Source organism: Phocoena sinus, chromosome 1 (genome assembly GCF_008692025.1).
Source record: "Phocoena sinus isolate mPhoSin1 chromosome 1, mPhoSin1.pri, whole genome shotgun sequence".
Classification (NCBI taxonomy): domain Eukaryota; kingdom Metazoa; phylum Chordata; class Mammalia; order Artiodactyla; family Phocoenidae; genus Phocoena; species Phocoena sinus.
The window spans coordinates 18,048,351-18,075,218 of NC_045763.1; the positions used below are offsets into that span (position 1 = coordinate 18,048,351).

At 41.9% G+C, this 26,868-nt stretch overlaps 1 protein-coding gene across 3 annotated transcripts in view; it reads right to left on the minus strand.

The window, feature by feature from the left end:
• Window positions 1–26,868, minus strand: part of LUZP1 (leucine zipper protein 1) — an 81,158-nt gene that overhangs the window by 12,408 nt on the left and 41,882 nt on the right. Inside the window, exons 2-4 of one of the 3 annotated variants that reach the window (XM_032621349.1) lie at window positions 20,349–20,520; window positions 17,004–17,068; window positions 16,048–16,153 (exon numbers count right to left, since the gene is read on the minus strand). The gene's annotated coding sequence lies outside the window, so the exon portion shown is untranslated. The remainder of the gene's footprint in view (window positions 1–16,047; window positions 16,154–17,003; window positions 17,069–20,348; window positions 20,521–26,868) is intronic. The other 2 variants (XM_032621340.1, XM_032621359.1) reach the window with 2 other exon arrangements.

The window sequence follows — 26,868 nt, forward strand, 5'->3', positions numbered from 1 at the left end:
TACCCTACAAAATTATCCTTCAAAAGTGAAGGAGAGGGACTTCCCTGGTGGTCCAGTGGTAAAGAATCCACCTTCCAACGCAGGAGATGCGGGTTTGATCCCTGGTTGGGAACTAAGATCCCACATGCCACAGGGCAACTAAGCCCACGTGCCACAACTACTGAGCCCGTGTGCCTCAACTAGAGGGCCTGCGTGCTGCAAACTACAGAGCCCATGCACTCTGGAGCTCACATGCCACAACTGCAAAGCCCATGTGCTCTGGAGCCTGTGTACCACAACTAGAAAGAGAAAACCCATGCACCACAACTAGAGAGAACCCATGCACCACAACAAAAGATCCCACATGCCGCAACGAAGATCCCGCATGCTGCAACTAAGACCCAACACAGCCAAAAATAAAAAATAAATTAAAAAAAAGTCAATTCCAAAAGTGAAGGAGAAGTAAAGACTTTCTAGGACAAATAAAAATTGAGGGGATCTGTTGCCAGTTGACCCACCCTACAAAAAATGTTAAAAGAAGTTCTTCAGTAAGAAGGAAAATGATATAGGTCAAAAACTCAGAACACATAAAAAAAAAAGGACGAGCATTAGAGAAGGAATAAGTCCAAGTAAAATAAAAATTTTAATTGTTCCTATTCTTATCTAACAGATAATTTTTCAAAATAATAATAGCAATAATGCCACAACTACTGAAGCCCACACGCCTACAGCCCATGCTCCGCAATAAGAGAAGCCACCGCAGTGAGAAGCCTGCGCACCACGGTGAAGAGTAGCCCCCACTCACACGACTAGAGAAAGCCCAGGTGCAGCAACAAAGACCCAATGCAGCCAAAAATAAATAAATATTTTTTTTTTAAAAACCCACTTTAAATTTTAATAAAGCCATATATAGATTAAAAGTAAAGGGATCAAGAAAGATATACCAGGGCTTCCCTGGTGGCGCAGTGGTTGGGAGTCAGCCTGCCGATGCAGGGGACGCGGGTTCGCGCCCCGGTCCGGGAAGATCCCACGTGCCACGGAGCGGCTGGGCCCGTGAGCCATGGCCGCTGAGCATGCGCGTCCGGAGCCTGTGCTCCGCAATGGGAGAGGTCCGCGTACCGCAAAAAAAAAAAAGAAAGATATACCATCTAACACTAATCAAAAGAAAGCTGGAGTAGCTACATTAATTTCAGATAGCAGATTTTAGAACAAGGAATGTTATCAAGGGGAAAGGGGGATATAACATAATGATAAAGGGGTCAATTCTCCAAGAAGACAACAGTCCTTAATGTGTATGTGCATCAAAATATGTGAGGCAAAAACTGATTGAACTGCAAGGAGAAATAGATAAATCAATTACTATAGTTGGAGAATTCAACACCTCTCTATGATAAATGGACAGATCCAGCAGGCAGAAAATCAGTAAGGACATAGCTGAACTCAGCAACACCATCAATCAACTGGATATAATGGACATCTATAGACTATTTCATCCAACAACAAAATAAACATTCTTCTCAAGTTCACATGGAACATTCACCAAGACAGACTACATTCTGGGTCATAAAACACACCCAAACAAGTTTAAAAGAAATTATACAATGTCTACTCCCAGACCACAATGGAATGGAACTAGAAATCAGTACCAGAAAGATAGCTGGAATTCCAAAATATGTGGAGATTAAACATGGGTCAAAGAAGAAATCTCAAGAGAAATGTTTTAAGTATTTTGAACCAAATGAGAATGAAATACAACTTTATCAAAAGTCGTGGGGTGTAGCAAATGCAATGCTTAGAGGCAAATTTATAGCACTGAATGAATATATTAGTAAAGAATGAAGATCTACAATCAATAAACTCCTATCTTAGGGAACTAGAAAAAAGAAGAGCAAATTAAAACCAGAGTAAACTGAAGAAAAGAAATAATAAAAATTAGAGTAGAAATCAATAAAACTGAAAACAGAAAATCAATAGAGAAAAAAAATCAATGAAACCAAAAGCTGGTTCTTTGAAAATATCAATAAAATCAATCAGCCTCTTGCCAGGCTAACTAAGAAAAAAAAAAAAAGAGAGAAAACACAAATTACTAATAACCCAATGCAGGGGGCCCAGGTTTGATCCCTGGTCAGGGAACTAGATCCCACATGCATGCCGCAACTAAGAGTTCGCATGCCACAACTAAGGAGCCCACCTGCCACAACTAAGGAGCCCACCTGCCACAGCTAAGACCTGGCACAACCAAATAAATAAATATTTTTTTAAAAAAAGAAAGAGGGACGTCACTACAGATCCCATGGACCCTAAAAGGATAATAAAGGAATATTATGCATAACTCGATGCACACAAACTTGATAGCTTAGATGAAATCAATTCTTGAAAGACACAATCTACCAAAACTCACACAAGAAGAAAAACACAATCTTAATAGACCTGTATCTATTAAATAAATTGAATCAATATTTAATAACCTTGCAAAACAGAAAGCGCCAGGCCCATCATTTCACTGATGAAATTATACCAAGAAATTATACCAAGTATCTACAACCTCTTCCAAAAAGAGAAGCAAAGGGAATACTTCCTAACTTGTCCTTTGATGCCAGCATTACATTAACAACAAAAGCAAAGACATTACAAGAAAAGAAAACTACAGCCCAATATCTCTCATGAACACAGATACAAAAATCCTTAATGAAATATTAGTAAATGAAATCCAACACTGTATAAAAATAATTATACACCACAACTAAGCATGATTTGTCCCAGGTATGCAGGGCTGGTTCAGTATTCAAAAATCAATAAATGAAATCCACCACACTGACAGGTTAAAGAAGAAAAATCACATGATCATATTAATAGATGCAAAAAAGCACTTGACAAAATTCAATAACCATTCATAATAAAAACTCTCAGCAAAGTAGGAACAGAGGGGAACTTCCTCACATCTACAAAAAACCCTACAGATAACATCATACCTAATTGTGGGAAGTCCAAAGCTTTCTCGCTAAGATCAAGAACAAGGCAAGGATGTCCCCTCCTATCACAGCTTCTCAAAATTTACTGAAGTCCTAGCTAACACAGTAAGACAGGAAAAGAGAAGAAAAGGTATACTGATTGGGAAAGAAGAAATAAAACTGTCTTTGTTCACAGATGATATGACTGTCTTATGTAGAAAATCTAAATGAATCAACAAAAAAACTGGAACTAATAAGCAATTATAACTATAGCAAGGTTGCAGGATATAAGGTTAACATACAAAAGTCAATCAAGTTCCTGTATATACCAGCAATGAACACGTGGAATTCAAAATTGAAAACACAATACCCTTTGTATTAGCACCTCCTAAAATGAAATACACAGGTATAAATCTCACAATATGTACAAGATCTATATGAAGAAAACCACAAAACTCTGATGAAGAACTAAATAAATAAAAAGATATTCCATGTTTGTGGATTCTAACACTCAATATTATCCAAATTCAGTTCTTCCCAATTTGACCTCTAGATTCAATGCAATCTCAATCAAAATCCCAGCAAGTTATTTTGTGGATATAGCCAAATGGATTCTAAAATTTGCATGGAGAGGCAAAACACCCAGTACAGCCAATGCTATATTGAAGGAGAACAACAGAGTTGGAGAACTGATGCTACCCAACTTCAAGACTCACTATAAAAGCTGCAATATTCAAGACTGTGTGATACTGGTGAGAGAAAAGACAAATAGATTAATGGAACAGAACAGAGAGCCCAGAAATAGACCCACAGAAATATGGTCACCTGATCTTTGACAAAGAAGCAAGGGCAATACAACAGAAAGACAGTCTTTTCAACAAATGGTGCTAGAACAAATTGGACATTCACGTGCAAAACTATCAGTATCGACACAGACCTTACATCCTTCACAAACACTAACTTGAAATGGATCACAGCCCTAAATGTAATACATAAAACTATAAAACACCTAGAAGATATCATAAGGAGAATACCTAGTGACCCTGGGTTTGGCTGTGACTTCTTAGATACAACACCAAAGGTACAATTCATGAAAGGAGTAATCGATAAAATGAACTTCATTAAAATTAAAAACTGCTCTGCAAAAGACAATGTCAAGAGAATGAGAAGACAAGCCACAGACTGAAGGAAAAAAAACCTGCAAAGGACACGTCTGATAACAATAAGAAAATCTGATTTTAAAATGGGCTGAATACCTTAACAGACACTTCACTAAAGAAGACCTACAGGTGGCAAATAAGCTTATGAAAAGATGCTCCAACATCACCTGTCATCAGGGAAATGCAAATTTAAAGTTACCACTACACCAAATGCTAGTAAGGATGTGAACCACAGGAACTCTCCTTGCTAGTGAAGATGCAAAATGGTACAGCCACTTTTAGAAGACAGTTTGGTGGTTTCTTAAAAAACTAAACATACTCAGCCATATGACGTAGCAATAGCAGCACAGGTAAGATGCAAAATATTATATACAGAATGGATAAACAACAAAGTCCGACTGTATAGCACAGGGAACTATATTCAATATCCTGTAATAAACCATATATATATATAACTGAATCACTTTGCTGTACATCAGAAACTAACACAACATTGTAAATCAGCTATACTTCAATAAGACAAATTTTTAAAAATAATATTACAAAAACAACAAAAAAGCACAGATAGTTCATCTATAAGAGGCAGGAAGGCAGAGTATATGGGTACAAGTGTTAGTGGGTAGGTAGGAAGGAAGGTGTGGTGGTAGTAGTCTAATAAAGTTCTCTTCTGTTTTTGCTTTTTCACTGAAGTAGAAAGCAAGATCATCATCTTAAAATGATGACAAGGGCAGGGGGTACAGTAGTACAGGTTTCAGAAATGGTCATCTAGGTGAATGGAAAATAGAATGATTGCCAGGCAACATTAAGGGCCCACCTGAAATTCATGGTTATGATTTAAAGTGAAACCAATCAGCAAGGTTGTATTTTTATATTCAGTCTTGTTCTGCTGACCAGGTGAAGGCACAGAGAGAAAGAATTGGACTGAAAACAGGGTTGGAAGTTTGCAAATGTAACAAAGCAAGAAAAGAGTGAGGAAATTATAGGTGTGCACAAGGGAGCTTCAGTAAAGAGAAACACGAACATCAAGAACATGTGAAGAACAGTGAAAATGTAACAGGACCAATAAATTGAAGGTACCAATGAGGACTGAAGGATTGTTGGAGTCAGGGTACTAGGAGGAATGAGCTTGAAAAGATAGGAGACGGTAATCAGAGAGGGATCTCAGGGAATTGAAATTATCAAGGAGTTGCAGTAATTGATAATGTCAAGAACTGAGGTATGAATAGGCAGAGCACAGAGGATTTTCAGGGCAGTAAAACTACTCTGTATGATACTATAATGGTGGATACATGTCATTATACATTTGTCCAAACTCACAGGATGTACAACACCAAGAGTGAACCCGAATGCAAACTATGGACTTTGGGTGAACATGATGTGTATGGAGGTTCATCAGCTGTAACAAACGTACATGGGAGATAATGGGGGGGAAACTGAGGAGGGAAGTGGACAGGGGGTATATGGGATATTGCTGTACCTTCCCCTCAATTCTGCTGTGAATCGAAAACTGCTCCAAAAAAGTAGTCTTAACTTTTTGAAAGTTAAAAAACTAAAGTACGATTCTGGGAATGCCAGCTACAGAGAGGGGTGAGATCACTGGAAGAGAGAAATACTGAGAGGCAAAGGTGTTGCAAGGATTCCTGAATTGTACATTGAAAGCCCACAAATTAACAGGACTAGTGCTGCAAATTGTGACATTAAACAAGAAACTATAGTCATCGAGAAATGAGAGGCGGTGACCCTGGGGTTCAATATGACAGCAACAATAAGGGCACTGGGTGATGCAGTCTGGTATTAGATTTAAACCTAGGAGAAAGGATGGAGGGAACAAGGTCTGAGCCATAAGAGAAAAACAGCCTCCATTTGAGAGAAAAATGGACTCAACAATGATCCCATGAGAAAGCTCAGGGCAAAAGAGAAACAACCTTAAGCAGGATTTGAGGAGATGCTAAATGCCACTTCTCTCCAACCCCAAGATCTCCTCCATCAATTGCACTTAAAGCCTAGAGCCACCAGGTGGAGCCCATGCTCAGCTTTTAAAAAACACCAAGGCCTCCGCAGCGTTGGAAATCACAGGGCCTGCCTCCCTCCCAGCCTCTCCATCGCCCAGCTCCCTGACTATTCTTCCCTCTCCACCACTCGGCTTCCCTGGGTATTGTCTTTCTCTGTCTTCTCACCTGTGCCTCCTTTGGTCTCCCCTTCTCCTTTTTCCAGCTTACAGGCTTCTTTATTCCCAAAAATGGAGAGGAAAAAAAAACCCTACATCTATATATTTTTTATAAGAAAGAAATCATTTCCCTTATTCCCATCTCCTTTTCCTACATGCAAAAAAAACCTTGTTTTTGGCCTTTTGCCTAGTGGTACAGTAAAACAAAAAACAATTCTTAACTACCAATTTTTTTTTTTTTTTTTTTTGCGGTACGCGGGCCTCTCACTGTTGTGGCCTTTCCCGTTGCGGAGCACCGGCTCTGGACACGCAAGCTCAGTGGCTATGGCTCACGGGCCCAGCTGCTCCGCGGCATGTGGGATCTTCCCAGACCGGGGCATGAACCCGTGTCCCCTGCATCGGCAGGCGGACTTCTCAACCACTGCGCCACCAGGGAAGCCCCTTAACTACCAATTTTATACACAGGGTGGAAGGGATGGGGGACTGAACTAAAAGTAGGAGCCATAAACCACTTTTAAATGAGTAGATACAAAAGATCTGTACTGGCACAGCAGTTATTGGAGGACAAATGATATATGATGCTTCTATAATACAAAGAGCTTTAAAACAGCTTATCCTCGTAAGTATGCTAGACAGTCATTAAATTGTATACTTTAAAGAGAGGAACTTTATGATACATAAATTATATCTTAAGTTGTTTAAAAAAAAAAACAAAAAACAGCTTACCCCAAACAGACATTCTCCTCAACAAGTCTTATTTATACTACATAAACAAATCTCTTTCTTAGAGAGGAAAATGTTAAACTTAAGTACAGCCCCATCTATAAATGATATTTCTGAATTAGCAGAGTCCAGGAATTACACTGCTTTTTTATTCATTTGGCTTTTAGTGCCAATTTTATATGTTCTGTTCAAGACTCTGATATGAATCAACCAGGGTAGCACAAGGAATGAAAAAGCGAAACTCACTGAATATACAGCAAATACTTACTGAAATATACAGAGAAGAGAGTTATCACTGGCCACTGCTCAAAATCCTTTAAAGGGCCTTTATTGCTCAGGACAAAGCCTACACTCCCCACACGGCACGTGAAGTCCTAACGATCCGCCCTGCCTACCCCTTCAGCCTCGTCTTCAAACTCCGCGTAGCTCTTCACTCTCGACGTTCTTCCACAAACCTTGCGCTCTCTCCCACCTCCAGGCCTTCACTAGCTTGATAATACTTCCTTTTCAGTTTTTCAAATCCCACCTTAGGCAGTACCTCCTCCTGGAAGCTCCTGGAGCACCTCCTTCCTGAAACCCCAGGCTAGATCAGGGTGCCTCTTTCTTGCGCTTTAGTCTGCTGTATTGGTCCCATCACAGCACTTATCACAATGTATTCAAGTTTTATTTATTCATTTTATCTCTCCAACTTGTTTCTTTTTCACCACTGTATTCTCAGCACCCAGCAGGAAGCCTAGCACATAAATTAATGTTTAAAATTCGATGAATGAAGAGGGCTAAATGAGCCCCCTAACTATTAAATGGCTGGTCAGCCCTTTGGCACTAACCATTAACAGAAAATAATAAAAATGATGTCGAGGAGCTACTTACTCATGGATTACAAATGGAGAAAACAACTAACAATAACAGATACAGCCAGCACAGATATCAGGTCCCGTGGTAATGCTCTGAAAGGTCTCGTCCCAAGCCTCAAGCCACTTGCACAGTGCTTCTCCTGTTGGACAATGACCCATCTGGCTTTCAGGTCTATGCCATGGAAATATGACATAAATACCAGAAAACCACACCACTCATAGAGGTTCTAATTATTGGAGGAAGTGTTGAAGCAGAAAATATTTCTGGATCTTCTTCCACTCCTTAGAATGGGATTTCATAGCCAAAACACAGCTAAAAGATCATTTAGTCCACTGACTTTCAAACCAGACTGAACAAACCCCTTCCAGAGTCACCTGGGAAAAGAGAGCAGGGGTGAAGGTCTGAGCAGGCCGAGTCAGGTTCCCTCTCTCACTCAGTCAACCAAAGCAACTGATTTCAGCTTCTTAACATATTGGTCTTCCCCCAAATGACTCACGAAAGTGTTCTACCGCTTTTATTTAAAATAAAACTGCCTGTTTGGCCCAATCCCTTTATTTTAAAAATGAAGGAACTGAGACTCAATATTTCTCCAGCAACTTAGCAAAGCCAAGGACTTTAGTCTCCTGACTCTACCCAGGACTCTTCCCATTGTGTAAAAGCACTTCCCTACAAATTCTTGAGCATTTTTACAAAGTGAGGCATTCTGATTATACATAGACCAATAAAAACAGAAAGGTATAAAGGGAACAAATAAAGGACAACCCCAAATTGAGCATGACTATACTACAGACAATATAGTAAGTACTTACTATACATGCTTTCTCTAGGAATCCCAGACTATCTACTTGAACAAATTACTTCTCTGAGGTTTTCTCATCCATACAAAGACAATATGTAATCCCCCGGCATGTAAAGCACTCAGCAGAATGCCTTGCACATAAGTCACAACAAACAGTAGCTATTACTATTATTCTACTCAGCCTTCACAATAACCTTATGGGATCGGTACCCTCAAACTTGCCCAAGGTCACACAGCTAGTAACGACAGCCAGATGGTGAACCCAAGACTAGTTCCAAAGACCATATTCCTTTAAGAATGCTACCCTGTTTGGCCAAGTCATTGATCTTCTTCATGTCTCAGACCCTTCCTCTGAAAAAATAAAAGAATATCAACCCCACCTACCTCACAGCAAAAGTTAAAGTCAGCAAAAGCTCTTTGAAAAGCCCTGTGCATACCTAAGGTAAGTTTCACTAGGCAGAATCCTCCTCAAAAGAGAGACTCACTAAAATCAGCCCTTCTACCCAGGGTAATAAATAAGGAAATGGATCGAAAATGAGGTTAGAGTTTCACTTATCTCTGACCTTTCGGCCCTAAGCACAGCCAGAGAAAGAAATGCTTTGCTACCTCCAGGACCATCCACAAAGGGAAGAGACAGATGCCTCTCTTTCCAGTCTTCCTGCACTCCCCATCAAGTATGTTTATCCAGGTAAAATGCATTCATTTAGTAGACATCTATGGAACATCTGTAATGCACCCAGCATTTTGCCAAGTGCTAGAGAGAGATCATTAAGACCCAACCCTTGCCTTCAAGAATCAGAAAGCTAGAACCAATTATAAAATAAGAATAAAGAGGGGCTTCCCTGGTGGCGCAGTGGTTGAGAGTCCACCTGCCGATGCAGGGGACACGGGTTTGTGCCCCGGTCCGGGAAGATCCCACATGCCGCGGAGCGGCTGGGCCCGTGAGCCATGGCCGCTGAGCCTATGTGTCCGGAGCCTGTGCTCCGCAACGGGAGGGGCCACAACAGTGAGAGGCCCGCGTACCGCAAAAAAAAAAGAATAAAGAGGGCTCCCTGGCTTCCCTGGTGGCGCAGTGGTTAAGAATCTGCCTGCCAATGCAGGGGACATGAGTTCGAGCCCTGGTCCGGGAGGATCCCACATGCCGCGGAGGAAATAGGCCCGTGCGCCACGACTACTGAGCCTGCGCTGTACAGCCCACAAACCACAACTACTGAGCCCACATGCCACAACTACTGAAGCCCGTGCACCTAGAGCCCATGCTCCACAACGAGAAGCCACCACAATGAGAAGCCCATGCACCGCAACGAAGAGTAACCCCCGCTCACTGCAACTAGAGAAAGCCCACGCGCAGCAACGAAGACCCAATGCAGCCAAAAATAAATAAATAAAAACAAATACATTTATTTTAAAAATAAATATGTGTACCTGAAAAAAAAAAATTAACTATATTAGGTGATATTGCTAAAATCACTTATCATTTCTAGTAACTGTTGCAGATTCCTTTAGATTTTCTACATATATGGTATGTCTTCTGCAAATAATGACTATTTAGCCTTTTCCTTTCCAAACTGTGAGACATTTATTTTCCCCAAATACAATGTTGAAGTAAAATGATGAGAGTGGACGTACTGCTTTGCTACTGACCTTGGGTGGGGGAAGGATTCAGTATTTCAGTGTTACTTATAATGTTTACTAGAGGTTTTCTGGTAAATGTCATTCATCAGCTTGAGGACGTACCTCTTCATTTCTAATTAGCTGATTTTTTTTTTCTTTTTAATCATGTAGGGTGTGGAATTTTATCCAATGGTTTTCTTTTGCATCAACTTAAATGATCATGTTGATTTTCTCCTTTATTCAATTAATATTGTGAATTAAAGTGATTCTTTGAAATGTTAAACCAACCTTGCATTCACAGGATAAACCAAACTTGATTATGTGTTATTATGTTTTTATATGTTGCTGGATTTATTTCCTAATATTTTTATTATATGTTTTATAACAGCTTCATTGAGGTATAAGTGAGAAATAAAAATAATATATATATAGAAAAAAAGAGGCCTCCCTGACCATCTCACAAAACATAGCACCCACTCTTCTGCTCCCTGTCCTCTTACCCTGCTTCTTTTCACTTAGTACATTTCACCACCTGATGTACGTGCACTAGAAGCTCAGAAGAAGTGATTAATTGTACCCAAGAGTGGGGTGTGGGAAGGAAATTGTTTATATTAAGCCTCAGAAATCATGGGAAAGTGAAGAAAGGGACGAGTAGTCCATTCTTTAATGCCAACTTCCTCCCCCCGCCCAACACACATACCAGTGTCTAACTCAGTTCCAACTCATACTAGAAAGATACATCACTGTCTCTCATTCAGACCTCCTTTCTGCCAAAGGTCTTGAACCCAGTTCCAAGTGGCCCTATCCAGCATTTTGGAGGCTGGTTCTTTTTCCTGTCCTAGTGGGCCAGGAAGGTCTGAAATAGTACAGAATCAAACTTGCCCTGCCCTTTCCCCCAACACAGCTGCCATGATTCACTTCCTGTTCCCAACAGTCATTTAAAGTAAGGGATCAGCAAACTTTTTCTGTAAAGTTTGATAGTATCCATATAAGTATACAACTTAGTTTGATAGCAAATATTTTAGGCTTTGTAAGGCCTAAGGTCTCTGTCCCAACTACTCAACTCTGCCACTGTAGTGTGAAGCAGCCACACACAATACATAAGCAAATGACACGGCTGTGTTTCAACTAAACTTTATTTACAAAAATAGGCAGTGGAGGGCTTCCCTGGTGGCGCAGTGGTTGAGAGTCCGCCTGCCAATGCAGGGGACACAGGTTCGTGCCCTGGTCCGGGAAGATCCCACATGCCGCGGGGCGGCTGGGCCCGTGAGCCATGGCCGCTGAGCCTGCGCGTCCGGAGCCTGTGCTCCGCAATGGGAGAGGCCACAACAGTGAGAGGCCCGCGTACCGCAAAAAAAAAAAAAAAAAAAAAAAAAAGGCAGTGGGCCTGTGGACCACAGTTTGCCAGTCCCTCATCTAAAGGAAAACGGGAAAACTATTTTAAAGCAGCTTCCTCCTGACAATTTCTAGTTACCTGTCTTAAAACCTTCAGCTGTCCACATCTCACCAGCACTTCTTGAGTGTTTCTATTTAATTTCTGGACTTAAAAAGATTTTTCCCAGAATCACAAATTCATGTATTTTAGATATGCAAACCTCAGGGCTGGGAGCCCAACTAGTATGTAGAGATTCTCCAGGTTGGAAAGGATTTAGAGATCATCTGATCCAACTTCCCACTCAATGAAGAAATTATCTAGCAAGTAGTCATTCAGCTCCTATTCAATGACAGGAAGGGTACTCATTTCCTCCCAAGGCAGCTCATTTCATCTTCAGACAGCTCTAAGGTAAGATATTCTACTTGTTTCTTCTTAGCACATTTTACCCCTTAATTGCTTGAGAATTTATTTACCATGTAACTCTTTTTACTAGATTGTAAGATCTATGAGATCAGAAATGTTTTTTTGTATTTGCAGCTGTTTTTTTACTGCTGTCTCTCCAGCACTTTGAACAGTGGTACATAAAGGGTATAAAGTAATTGTTTACAGGGAGGAAGGAAGGGAGGGCAGGCAAACAAAACAATGCTGCATTTGGGGAACTTTAAGTAACTCAGCAGTACTGACACGACAGGCACAAGGGGAGGAGCAGAGCAGGTAACTGATATGGTTGAGTGCAACAGAGAAGCCCTTGAAATCTCACAGCAAGTGCAGAGGCTGAGGTGGTAATGTTTGAGGACCAAGTTTAGAATTCCCCCTTTCTCCCTTTTCCTCTTCCTTCCAAGCCTCCCCTGCACCATTCTGACGGTGATCATCTGTCATTACAGTTTTCTGAAGCCTTTTCAAACAGGCCCTCCCCCAACAAAAAGTGCACAGCCCTAAAACCTCTAGATATAGTATCCCCCCTTACCCACGGGGGATATGTTTCAAGACCCCTGGTGGATGCCTGAAACCACACACAGTACAGAACCCTATATGTATTATGTTTTCTCCTATACAGTTAACCCTTGAACAATGTTAGGGTTAGGGGCAACGACCTTCCGAGCACTCAAAATCCATGTATAACTTACACTTGGCCCTTCATAGAGGCAGTTCCTCCATACATGCAGTTCCTCTGTATCCTGAGCTCTGCATCCGTAGATCCAACCAACTGCAGATCGTGCTGTACTGTAGTACTTACTATAGGAAAACATCCACATATAAATGGACCCACACAGTTCAAACCCACATTGTTCAAGGGTCAACTGGACAAGAGGACGGAGCAAGATTTCATCACGCTACTCAGAAGAGCATGCAATTCAAAACTTATCAATTGTTTATATCTGAAATTTTTCGTTTAATATTTTTGGTTGATTGGTCCATCTTAAGCTTACATTATTTACCTTTTTTTTTTCATTTCAACTTGAAAGTTAGTTTCAATCAATAGTTTCAATTGTCTAAGTATTTTCTACACCTTCCAGTTTATAAGCATTCACTCACTATTAATCTAACAGGCATGTCTCTTCTGTATCTTCATCCAAATTGATTTTCAAGTTGTTAAGCAAAATATAACCAAGAACAGCCCTCCAGAATGCCACTAAAAACAACCCCTCTAGATAAACATCAATCCATTAATCAGTACTTGTATATCCTTCGCATGCGAGCCAGCCCCAAATTTTCTTTGTCTTGGGATCACATGAGAAAATGTTAAATACCTAATTTTAGCACTTAAGACATATTACCTTTGTAGCATATTCCTGATCCCCCAGCCTAGGAACCTTTTCAAAAATGAATTGCCCTAATATACATCAAAGTGCTATATAGATAGTAATTACCCCTGGATGGTATGATTTTTTTCCTTTGTTTTCTAATATTTCAATAACAAACTTGTACTGATTTTACAATTTAAGTAAAATCACAGCAAAACTTAAAGAAAAAAAAATTATCAGTTAGCTTGAGTTACTCTTAGTGATTTCTACGGTCATCCCTGTGTTCTTATCCTTTGCTCAATCAGGTTTAGAATTTTACCAGAGATCACTGTCAAGTTTCCAATGATACCCTCAAGCCCATGTGACCTAGAGGTTAACTCCAAATAAATCAAACATCTCTACAGAGAGAATTAGAATTTGACTCTGCCTTCAAAAAAAATATGTCCAGAAACCATTCCTTTCTGGCTACACAGCACTGCCACCCTAGTCTGAGCCACCATCATCCCTGCCCTAACGAAGGCAAAAGCTTCCTACCTGGTCTCCCTGCTTCCGCCGATGCCCACTTTACCCCACCTTCCACAGTCTGTTCCCCAAGAGCAAACAGAGTATAAGCCTTTTAAAACGTAAGTCAACTCATGTCTCTCCTCTGCTGTCCCCTCCCCAGTGGGTCCCATCTCGCTCAGAATAAAATGCACTCCAGGGACTTCCCTGGTGGTCCAGTGGTTAAGAATCCGTCTTGCAATGCAGCGGACGCTGGTTCGATCCCTGGTCAGGGAATTAAGATCCCACATGTCGCGGGGCAACTAAGCCCACACACCACAACTACAGAGCCCATGAGCTCTGGAGCCAGCATGCCACAACTAGAGAGAAGCCCATGCGCCACAAGTGGAGAGAAGCCCACGCACTGCGACGAAGAGCCTGCGCACCACAACAAAAGATCCTGTGTGCTGGAACTGAGACCCAATGCAGCAAACAAACAAACAAACAAACAAATATTTTTTTAAATAAATAAAATCCACTCCAAAGGTCTTACCCCCGGCTCTCAGGCCCTAGGTGATCTGAGTCCCATTACTTCTCTGCTCTCATCCCCTACTGCTCTTTCCCGACTAACTCCACTCCAGCACACTGGCGGCCCTGTCGGGACTTGGACAGAACAAGTCACACTCATACCTCAGGGCTTTTACATTTGCTGTTCCCTCTGCCTGGGATGCTTTTCTCCCAGGTATTTCCCTGGGTGTGTTCCTCACTTCTTTCAGATCTTGGCTTAAAATATCACCTCATCAGAGGCCTTCCCTGATGACCTTACATAAAGTAACAATCTCTCAGCTCCCCATCACTCCCTATTACCACCTTACCCTGCTGTTGGTTCTTCTGAGCAACTATCACCTATGGGTGTTGTTTATTTACCTACTTATTTATTTATACCTAGCTATTCATTTTTTAAAATATTTCTACCCATTAGAATATAATCCTTGAGAACAAGGATTTTTTTCCTGTTTTGTTTAAGGCTGGACACTTAGCTCCAAGAACTGTGCTAGCCACGTGGTAAGTGGTACCATCAGAACATAAGTCCCAGTATATAGCAAAACACTCTATGTATAAGAGGTATGTGTAATAAATTTTGTTGATGAAAATGATTACTGCCCCCTCCCAAATTCACCAAGTGTATTGAAAAAAACATTGGTGCTCCAATAAAGAGAGACTTAAGTACCCTCAGAAAGATCAATGAACAAATGAATACTGGCTGCCACCCCACCCAACCAAAAATGAATTTCATTATCTACCCAGTTCCCTGGGGTAGGAAAAACGCTCCAGGGAAAGGAACAGAACGAGAATCCTGAACCAACGAACAGGGCAAGAATTTGCCTCAAAGTTTCCCACTCCCTCAAGAAGAGCCTGTCCCAAACTATGCCTGTTTCCAGGAGGGGTTCCCATGAGAGTGAGAGGTCTTGCTAAGATTCCTTTCCTATGTCCAGTCACTCCTACGCCTAGAACCTATTTCCCAGACTCATTCTCTGGTTGCCCCATTGCTCTTCCTTCCCAGAGAACCTTGTTCTAACTATTAAACAGCTACCGCTGGTGACCAAGACCACTAGGTCCTCTGGCCACTCACTGCTCTAGTTTCTTCTATTTCATTAGTACTCTCCACTGCCTCAGTCAACAACACCAATAAGATACTGGCATACACAATCCGGAAAGGGCTAGGAAAAGGAACTAGCTCTCAGTCACTGCCTCAACCAAAAAGTAACTTTCACAAAAGAGAAGCATTATAGTGCAATGAAAATAACCCAGGTTTAAAATCTAGTCCTACCAGCTACTACTTGTATGAACTTGGAGAAGTCATTTAACCTCTCTAAGCTCACTTCCTTGTGGTGAAAATAACAGCACTGACCTCACAGTGCTGGTGTAAATATTAAGGGAGATAATGTCTGTCGAACAGGACTATGCCTAGCATATAGTAAGTGTTCAGTAAATGGTAGCTAGGCCTATTTCTGAAGGTTGGCTGGGTGGATTGAATGAGAAAACATGTGAGGTACTTAACACAGTATTTGGTTCAGAATAGGTCATCAACAAATACTGACTTTCCTCCCTCTCATGTAATGGTGGTAAAATTGTAGAGACTTCAGAAACCACCCAATCCTGTCAGTGTGGCTCTACAACACTGTACAACATACTTACCATTTAGGTAATTTAGGCTTTCTGTCAATGCTTCTGGCTGCTCCCCTGATGTTTGTTGTCTTGGCAACAGTCACTCACTATCTTTTAATGGCAGTTGCCTCTTGACCTGGAGAGAATATAAACAGAAGGGAAAAGATAGGTAAAACATGAACTGCACCAAGACTGGGCTGACCCAAAGGCCTCTCCCAAAGACCTTCACATACACTGCAGTGTCAGAAAGAGATAAGGGAGAATCTGCGTGCAGATCCTGACTCTGAAGGAAGCTGGCTATCTCTCTCCTCAGGGGAGAGAGGGAGTTTGGCTCTAGGAGACTTCCCCTTTCCTACTGGATGATATGGTCCCAGGATAGACTACATTGTTGTTCCTGAAATTAACAGACCTATACATTCCCCAACAGTCTAAAAATTCATATGACAGCTTACATTCAGGAAGGATCTCAGAAATCAACTAGTTAAATGCCCTCATTTTAAGGAAGGAAACTAAAGCTTGGAAAGGCTGAGTCACACAATTGCTTAGGGCTAAAGCTGGGATTCTACTAAAAATAAGATGTTCTGGAATATGCGTAAGGAAAAACATAATAAAACCAAACATCTGTGAAGTATCCACCACACCCTGGGCAATATGTTTTATGTTTTACACCAGACAATAACACAATAATGTTACCCCCTTATAGATGAAGTATCTAAATTTCAACAAGTCAAGTGACTTTTCCAAGGTCTCACAGCTTGGGAGTAAGTGACAGTCAGGGTTTAAACCCAAGTCTGTCCAACTACAAAAAGCCAAGTCATCATGCTGATTCTCACTGGGGTGCCTTCTAGACTTGGTCCTCAAAACAGTCCTGAACTACTCAATAACATTTAGAACAAAAACAGAGCCTGTCTGCAAACTTTACCCCTGGTTTTATAATAAACCTTCTCTAGGAGGGCTGAAAAGCCTCCTAACCCATTGAATCTTACCCCTAACATTGGAGAAGAGTAAATGAAGGTGGAAGATCTGGGTCAAACTTCTGTCCATCCCAGTCCTGAGGAAGAACAGAAAAATGGCTTCTAAGCTAGTGGCAAAACTAAAGCTTTTGTACATCATCTTACACTCACACTATACCCCTCCTTTCATCACAACCGCCCATCCCTCTCTTACATATCCCACTGACCACCCTGTGACCTCCTTCCCAGGCTGTTGGTCCCTTTTTTTTTTTTTTTTTTGGCAATACGCGGGCCTCTCACTGTTGTGGCCTCTCCCGTTGAGGAGCACAGGCTCCGGACATGCAGGCTCAGAGGCCATGGCTCACGGGCCCAGCCGCTCCGCGGCATGTGGGATCTTCCCGGACCGGGGCACGAACCCATGTCCCCTGCATCGGCAGGCGGACTCTCAACCACTGCGCCACCAGGGAAGCCCTGTTGGTCCCTTTAATCCAATTTCCGCACCTCCACCACCAACCACATAACATACATACGGATACAGAATCTACCCCTACCTCCATCCTCCTAGGGAGCTAGAAGGCTAGAATTCAGATGAAGAAGTAATAAAATGATAGCTTTTTAAAACTGGCTTTAAAAAAGACGAGGGATTTAAGTCTCAAGCCAGTTAAGACCTAAGAGAGAAGAATTATTGATAAGCAATGAAAACAGCTAGAAAAGAAGTAGAAAAAAGGATCTGTACCAGGGGCAGCGCCCAAGGGATGGCTTGGGTGGGCGTGGCAGAAGCTTTAGCTCTCTCTCCCCCCACCACACACTTCAGAAAGAGAATCAGTCTACGCAGATTAAGTGTGGTTGCTATTCAAACAGCATCAGGACTGGCCCACAGACCTTCTGTCCTGCCCCTCCACCCACCTTACACACACACACACACACACACACACACACACACACACACACACACACACGCACCTTCCTTTGCAGAGCCTAGAACCTTTCCTACACAAAAATTCTAAACTCCTAACAGTGACAGCAGCACCTCTACTGAAAGCTGCTGCCCCCTCCACCTACTGCCAAATTTGCTGGCATAGTAATAAAGCCCAGGAGCCTATTCTCTTCAAAACAGGATAGAATTCATTGCCAAAAATCAAACAAACAGGAACTCCAGATGATCCTGATTTGTTCTCAACTATCACACAGCCTTTCCTTATTTCTAAGGGCAAATGATTTCTTTCCTTTGCTTCTGAATGTCATTTACTTCTTGCATCCTCAGTGTACTGGTCCTCTGTCCCCAGAGACAAAGGATGACTGTAAACATCCTCAAACTCTGTAGTGCTGCCCCTTCAGAGCCTCTCACCCCAGCAGATCCAGCCACATCACTGCCCCAGGCATCTCCTCTGGTGCTCCTGGCTAGTACTGCTGGCAGCAATAGTGAGGGTTCTGGGTGCATGTGCTCTCTGTCTAGAAGAAGAGCTAACAGGACCCTTACAGATCATGGAAGAGCCCAACTGCCTCATCTTCCAGAGGAGAAAATGAGTCCCAGCAAGGAGAAGAGACTGGCCCAAGGTTGCAAAGCTGGTTGAAGTGAACCCGGTTGAGTCCACCTGAGATAGTTCACAAGCCACATTAAGGAAATGCATCAGTCCATCCTCATTTGATTGAAGATTAAAGCTCTCTTACTCTCTGGGCTCGGACCTAGGTTGCGGTGACATGGCTAAATGCACCAAGAAGGTCAGAATGGTGGGTAAATATGGGACCCATTATGGTGCCTCCTTCAGGAAAAGGGTGAAGAAAATTGAAATCAGCCAGCACGCCAAGTACACTTGCTCCTTCTGTGGCAAACCCAAGATGAAGAGACGAGCTGTGGGCATTTGGCACTGTGGCTCCTGCATGAAAACAGTAGCTGGTGGTGCCTGGACCTACAACACCATTTCTGCTGCCACAGTAAAGTCTGCCAGCAGAAGAGTGAAGGAATTGAAGGCCCAGCAGAAGCAAGACCATTTGAAACACTGCAGCCTAAATGGATTAATTTATGTAACCAAAAAAAAAAAAAAAAAAACTCTCTTAAATGTATATCACTTTTGCTCCCAAAACACTTTGATAATAGATAAAAATGCTAGTGGGTAGTTCTGCTTCCAGTACACTCCTCCCACAGATAAACAACTAAACACTCTGAATAAAATATAAAAAACAACTATCTGAAGTGAACAATGGCTGGCAGATTTTAGAAAAGTTAAAAACTGGAAGAAGGGACTGGCAGGGGAAGAATTCCCCATTTTTGGAGCTTTGACCTGAGGGTTGTCCAGCTGAAGATCCAATTAAAAGTTAAACCCTAGACTTTCTGTCCAGAAGGCAGAGAGACCAGAGAAGCCACAGACAATAAGAAGAAAGAAGAGAGGCTGAGATGGAGAGCCTAGGTTCTGTAGGACACTCTGCCCAGTCTCCAGCTGACCCCTGAACCATGTCCACACGGGGCAGAGTCCAAGGACCTCAGCTAAGGACAAAAGAACTGGACTGAGATTTGAACTGCCACCCACCACAGGTGAGACAGAAAGTGCAATTTTGAGTCTAACCAACTTAACTATCTGCTAAAACAAAAACATCAACAGAAGCCAGAGTCTCCACAACATAACATTCACATGCATCCATGTCCAGGACACAATCCCAAATTACATAAAGAACTAAAAGAACTAAACCCATTTGCAAGAGAAAAGACAATCAGGAGAGGGCAACTCTAAGATGACCCAGATGTTGGAATTATCAGACAAGGATATTAAAGCAGCTATTAGAACATCTATTAAAAGCAGAGAAATTGAAAAAAATTTAAGTGGAAATTTTAGAACAGAAATGCAGGATCTGAAAATTCTCTGAATGGGCAGGCTTAAGAACGGAATGGAGATGACAGAGAAAAGAGTCAATGAAACTTGTAGATCAAACTGAAATAACTGGGTCATCCACAGTCTCTAGAAAAACCACCCTCAGGCCTTTCACCTAAGTGTATGCAATGATTACTTTCTGTTATCAGAAAAATAGGTATCAGAGAGAACCAGAATGACTAGGAATCACAGAGAAACCATTACCTGCAATTCTTTTGGACCAGGCCACCCCTCATCTACTAATTAACTCTTTCAAATATAAGCAAAGAAGAAAGTATAAAGGTAGAAAATGAGAGGGCAGGATAAAAATGTACACCTGAGATAACCATAATATCCAAAGTCCTAAGAGTCAAATCTAGTGCCCCACTGTGTGTACTGAGAAGCAAGGAGATCGTCATGTTTTCCCCTATAATTGCTGAGGTAGCATTCTCAGGATTGTTGGCGAAAAAAGCCAGGAGGGATCTTTAACATTTTTTTCTGCCCTATGTGGTCTCTTCAACAAAAATCCAACCTGGTAAACAGGCTGCTAGCAGGATGGGGTGGAACCAGCCGGTGGTCTGGAGCTGAAGAGTACCAGCAGCTTGGTGAGAGTCAACCTAGTGCCACCTGGATTGGCGAAAGCAGCTAACTTGGCACTGCCACTGACCAGCGTCCCACACTCAGGTTACCATGTTGGAGTTCAGCTGCAAAAGACACGTGCATTTCTGTAAACCCTGCCTTTCTCTCATGCCCTTCCTCCCCACCCACACACCTCCCCACAGGGAAGAGAATCCAGTGCAAGTGCTCTTTTCTCAAGTCCTGTCATTAATTCTTAAATTGTGTTAATAATAGAGGTTTCAACACTTATCTATGATGGAGGGCTACTAAAATAATGTCTTTCTTTTTCTAATTCTCCCAGGATAACTTTTTACCCATGTACCTTTTAAGATGAGAAGAAGATACTCTTATCCCCCATATGACAGATGAGCAAACAGACTGAGAGACTTGTGACCCTTTTAGGAAAGCTAGAAACAGAGGCAGGACTGGCACCCAATAATCCCATCTCTGAGCTTCAGGGTTTCTTCACCTCACTAAAGAAGCCTTACCCAACATAGACCCAAAAATATAAAGATTGCAATTGGAAAGAAAGGACTTAAGAACTTAGTATTAATAAACAATTGATAAGACTCATTTGTGATCAGCCTATCTGTGTAAATGCAGGCCCTCAAGGAGGCCACCTGGCTCTGCTGTCTCCTTCCTTAACCAGTAGGTTATAATTGAGACCAGGCATCCTTGCAATTAGCCCATGTTTGTGGGGTTTAGCAACAGAACCACATGCCTGAGATTGTTGGTTATTCACCTGTTTTAACAGAGTTGGCTGAATCAGAAGAACATGCTGGCTGCCTTTAACCTCTAGAAGTCTATAATTAGGATATCAAGGGGCCACAAGGATTACAGCAAGTAATGGCAAATGTAGTTAAACAGCAAGTCACAGAAATCACCCTACGGAGAAAGGAACCAAAGGGCTTTTATTACCTAATTTAATCTTCATGGTAACCTATCAGGAAAATACCATCATGTTTAGTTTATAAATGAGGAAAAATTAAAGGTTCGAAGTCACATAGCTGATAAGTGATAACTGATAAGTGGATTCTCACCTACATATTTCTGCCCCAAATTTTGCTTTCTCCTCTCCATTATACCTCCTCTCTAAGGAATCATCTCTCAGATCTCACCCTCAAAAAAGTCAGTCCTGACCCACAGTCCAAACATCACAAACCTACATGAGGTCGATGGGTAGTGTGTTCATTTTCTCATTCATTCATTCATTCTAATATTGACTGACAGTGCATCAAGCTCTGGGACAAGCACTGGGGATAAAACAGTGAACAGAAACTGACTGTCTTCGAGGCATTTTGTACAGTACAACAGAAAAGCACTGACTGAAGAATCATATAAAATCTATGAAGTACAATTAATAGAAAGTGACCCACTGGGGGAGGTCTAGGAAGGCTCCAATTCGCAAAGAACGTTCCAAGTAGAAGAGGGAGTACAGTGAGCTTGAAGAACTAAAGTAAATCTGTATAACCAAAGAAGGGAGAACCAACAGACACAAGAGATGAGACTGGAGAGGGCCATACCATGCAGGCCTTTGGACCCCAAATTATTATTAAACTACCCAAATAATTTAAGTCATTTAAGTGTTAAAAAGATGTAACATGTGTACATTTCAAAAAGATCACTTTGGCTTTAGTATGCACAACAGATGGAAGGAGGTAAGGATGATGCCAAGAGATCAGTAAGGAGGCTAGTTCTGTGGTCCAGGAGAGATAATAGCTAACAATACTGGGTGCATACAGGGCACTTCCTATGTGCCAGACACTGTTCTAGGTAATTTATATGAATGAATTTAATCCTTGTAACAACTCTGTGAAACAGATACTATTATCAGTACTGAACAGATACTACTATAAAGTTAAGTAATTTAACGAATTCCATGCCCCCCGCTTGGTGTCCTCACTTCCCTCATAATCAGTCCCTTGCAAACAACTTTAATTCATTTCTTCTTTTTCAACTAGTAAAACTTCAATCCTTGTTAAACCAAACTAACAACCTCTCCAGGCCTACACCAAAGCAGCAAAGTTATAAAGTTGAAATAAAGTTGTATCTCTAGAGAAAATATAACTACATTGACTGGTATCATTTTAAATTTACCACCACAAATTTCAAACGGGCCCCCTCAATGCTGCCAGCAATCCCACTGCATTTCCCTTAGTAGGTTCACTTTTCTATTCCCCCAAAATGACTCTTTCACATCTTTTTCCCTTTCAGTAAGCCTCCAGCTCCCATCAGCTAATGACTTTGCCACAAAGAAGCAACAAGAAACCGTCATCTTCCACTCCAAATCTAACAAACACACGAGCACTCTGCTTTCCCTACTGCTACAATGAAGACTCTTTGTTAGTATATAAAGTACAAACTTTCATATCTACTATGGATCCAATTCCCTCTTTTTTTTTTTTTGGGCGGTACACGGGCCTCTCACTGTTGTGGCCTCTCCCGTTGCGGAGCACAGGCTCCGGACGCACAGGCTCAGTGGCCATGGCTCAAGGGCCCAGCCGCTCCACGGCATGTGGGATCTTCCCGGACCGGGGCACGTACCCGTGTCCCCTGCATTGGCAGGTGGACTCTCAACCACTGCGCCACCAGGGAAGCCCTCCCCTCTTATCTTCATATGCAGTTATCCCCACTCTCTCTTACATCATCATTTTTCTCTTTACAGACTCATACCCATCAGCATACAAATATGCTTGAGAATGGTACTACGCTTAAGTGTGGTCCACAAACCAGCACTGGCTCACAAACTGTTACCATTATAGGTACAGAAATTGAGAGTAAGCATACAGACGTTTGTGTAGCAAGGTGACATTGCTGCAACATCCAAGCATATGATCAGTGGACTTCTCAAATGGTACACCAGTAAGTTGGTGAACCCAAATAGTGAGTCATGTGTGAAGTAAACTATGTACAAATCGTACACAGTACTACCACATGTAGATCCCCGACAGATTAGATCCAGAGGCCACATTTGAGAAGCAAGATTCTAGAATTACCCATCTTAAAAAACAAGACAAAAAAAAAACTGAAATAAACTCTCTTTTGAGCTCACTTCCTCCAGCTGCTCCAGCCCCAACGTCTCTGCTTCTCTTCAAAGCAATACCTCTGGAAGAGTTGTCTACACTCTTCATTTCCTCCCCTCTCATTCTCTCAGTTCACTCCAACCAGGCTTCTATCCTCAACATTCCACTAGAACTGTTCGTCAGGGTCAAAGGCCTCAATATCGCCAAATTTTAAGGTCACCTCTTTGACCTCTAAACAGCATTAACACAAATAAACACTCTTTCTCCGTCAAAACACTTTCTTCCTTGGATGCAGGATAACACGCTTTCCTGATCTTCTTCCTACTCCTCCCCTGGCTCTCCCTTATACATTTTTGCTGGCTCCTTCTCCTCTGCTTGACAAGGGACAGTCCTGGACCTCTTTTCTTTATCTGTACCCTTCCTTTCTTTGGGTAATCTCATCCAGTACCATGACTTAATATCAATGACTTCCAAAGCTTTTACCTCCAGAACTGAACTCCAAAAGGATATCCAACAAGCTACCTAACATCTCTACTTAGACATCTAATCGACATCACAAATCCATATATTCTCATATGCTTGATGGCCTTCACCTTTTACTCTTCTCTCCCCAAACCCATTCCTCTTCAGATCTTCCCCCATCTCAGTCCACAGCCACACCATTCACCCAACTGTCCAGGCCAAACACCTGGAATCATCCTGGATTCTTCTTTCCCTCACATCCCACATGAAAATCCATCAGCAAGTTCTATCAACTCTACTTCCAAATTTTCTTGAATCTGTCCCTCTGCCCTCTACACTGCTGTTAAGCACCCTAGTCCAAGCTCCTGGACTCTCACCCTACCAATTACAATAGCCTCTCCTTAAGCCTCCCTACTAACCAACTGTCCCCATTCTCCAAATAATGGTGAATTAATTTCTAAAAATTTAATCAGAACAAGACTCTATCCTGCTTAAAAACAACAAAATCTCTAATGGCTTTCCCATTCACTTAGAATAATCCAAAGTCCTCACCATAGCCTACAAGGCCCTACATGATCTGACCCCTATCTACTTCTCTGGCCTCATTTCCTACCAGGTCCCCTCCTCACTTCCTGCTCCTTGCACACACACTGTTCATTCTTGCCTTAAGGCCTTTGCACTGTTCCCTTTTCCCTTTGTACAGCTGGCTCCTTTTGTTCATTGAAGAGTCAGCTTAAATTTTACCACCTCTATAAAGACTTGATCAGCCGATATAAAGTAGCTCTCACCCGCTAACATATCACCCTGGCTTATGCTCACCTTAGCACTCAACCTTATCTGACAGTTTGTCTATTTGTTTATTGCTTGCCTCTTCCTCCCCACTCCCCGTCTAGCTCATCACTATATCCCCAGGGCCTAGAACAGTGCCTGACTGACAATAAGTAGATGAGTCTACAGCACAGGGGAGTGATTTAGGCTGGAGACATGCATTTATGAGTCATGTGCAGAGGTGTGGTTACTAAAGCCAATGGGGTGGATGAGATCACCCAGGCAGAGTGTCCACTATGAGGAGAGGGGACAGCCAGGGAGAGAAGAACATTTAATAGCTGAAGAATAGAGGATGAGCCTGCACAAACAACAGAGAACTATGAGGAAGAACAAGAGAGTGTTATGTCACTGGAGCCAAGAGAAGAGAGTGTTTCCAGAAAAAAAGGGCGGCCAACAGTGTTAACTTCACTGAGAAAATTAAAAACGAAAAATATCTGTTGAATTCAGCTTCATGGAGGACATCAGTTACCTTAGCAAGAGGTGTTGCAGTGAAATGATAAGGACAGAAGCCAGACTAGAGCAGGCTGAGTGAGCAGAGTGAGGCAGTGAGTATAAACAGCTTTTTAGAAAAGTTTGGCTATTTGAAAGTGAAGGTGATGGACTAAAGAGAATGCAGGGCTGAGGAAGCAGAGTTGTTCTGCCTGTTTCTGTTTAATGGGTGCACTCATCAGAGTACTGCTGCACTCACAAGCTGCAAGTCACCCAAAGGTCTCACACCCTCACACCCAACTTAGGATGCCATTTCCCTTGGACTGATTCCTAAATGCCCGGAGTATCTAGAAGTTTTTGTTTACATGTACATCTAACCTCCCTTACTACATACAGTGGAAGATAAAAACACCCTTTTATATTCTTTCACTTGGTGCTGTCAAGACAGAACACTGGGCTTTCTTACTAAAGGGCCTTAGTTTAAAAGGCTTTCTGCTGCCATTTTAACTTCAAGGCATATATGGGGATCACTGTTATTTCTACCCCAACAAGAAGCTTCTTTTCCATTTTATAGCCCCTAGAGCACTTCCCTTTTGTCTCCATTCCACACTCCCTGTCCACCCTGCCTGCTTCCCAGGCAACACACTATAATGGCAACGATCTTGGGAGTGAGAGAATCTGGGTTCCCACTATAATTCAGTCACATATCAGGTTAGGTGACTAAACTTCACAATCTCAGTGTTTTCAAGTGGATATAGAGATTATAATATCTAAACTTCATGGAGGTGTTGTAAGGGCTATATGAAAATATACATTAAGTGCCTAAGCACATAAGGCCTAGCTTAAAACACATCCTATAAATGTTAATTCAATTCTCTTCTCATTACCATTCTGATTAAGCCTTACATCCTCTGCACAAGTTTATTTAGTTTCTTTTTTCCCTCTGTCTATGTTGTACCAGGAAAAGGAGAGGAACCTTGAGAAATTAACTTGCCCAGTTCCAACCGAAAGAGTTTTAAAGAAGTACCAAGAGAGGTGGATGGGTGGGGCCAGAGGTGTAACCAAGCAGCATCTGAAAGGGCAGGGAGGAGTCCAGAAACAGTCAGGCTCCCTGCCAGGTTCTCCTGGGTCCCCCTCCAAGTTCCTTCTTTGCAGCTAAGGCTGTGTCTCCGTATCATGCTCTTTTAGTAAGTCACGTTTGCCAACAAGTCTCAAGTCAATGTCTTCAGTATTAAAAAAAGCAAAACAGCACTTATACTCACACACATACTGGGCTATACAAAGGGCAATGGAGTCCTGAGTTCTAGTCTTGACTCTCCAATTTATTAGTTCTGGACCCTTGTAGGATTATTCTAATTCTCTTACTCAGAGAAACTCTTACTCAAAGTTTCCTCATTTGTAAGACAAAAATAACAATCTGTCTTCACTACAAGACTGAAAGGATCAAATGAAATAATGTATGTGAAAGTACTCTGCACACTATAAAACATGGTTATTGTTATATTATAGGTATACAAAGCAGTTACACAGTCTACATTTGGCCAGTTTAGGTGTAAGTTTGACTGAAAAAGTCCCCAGCTCTGGAGTATTCTATTCTATGACCCAAGGCTATCTATTTCCAACCCAAGTCCCTCTGTCCCTGGCAGGTGAAAAATTTATATTCTAATTCCACTTGATTCCCTTATCTTAGCA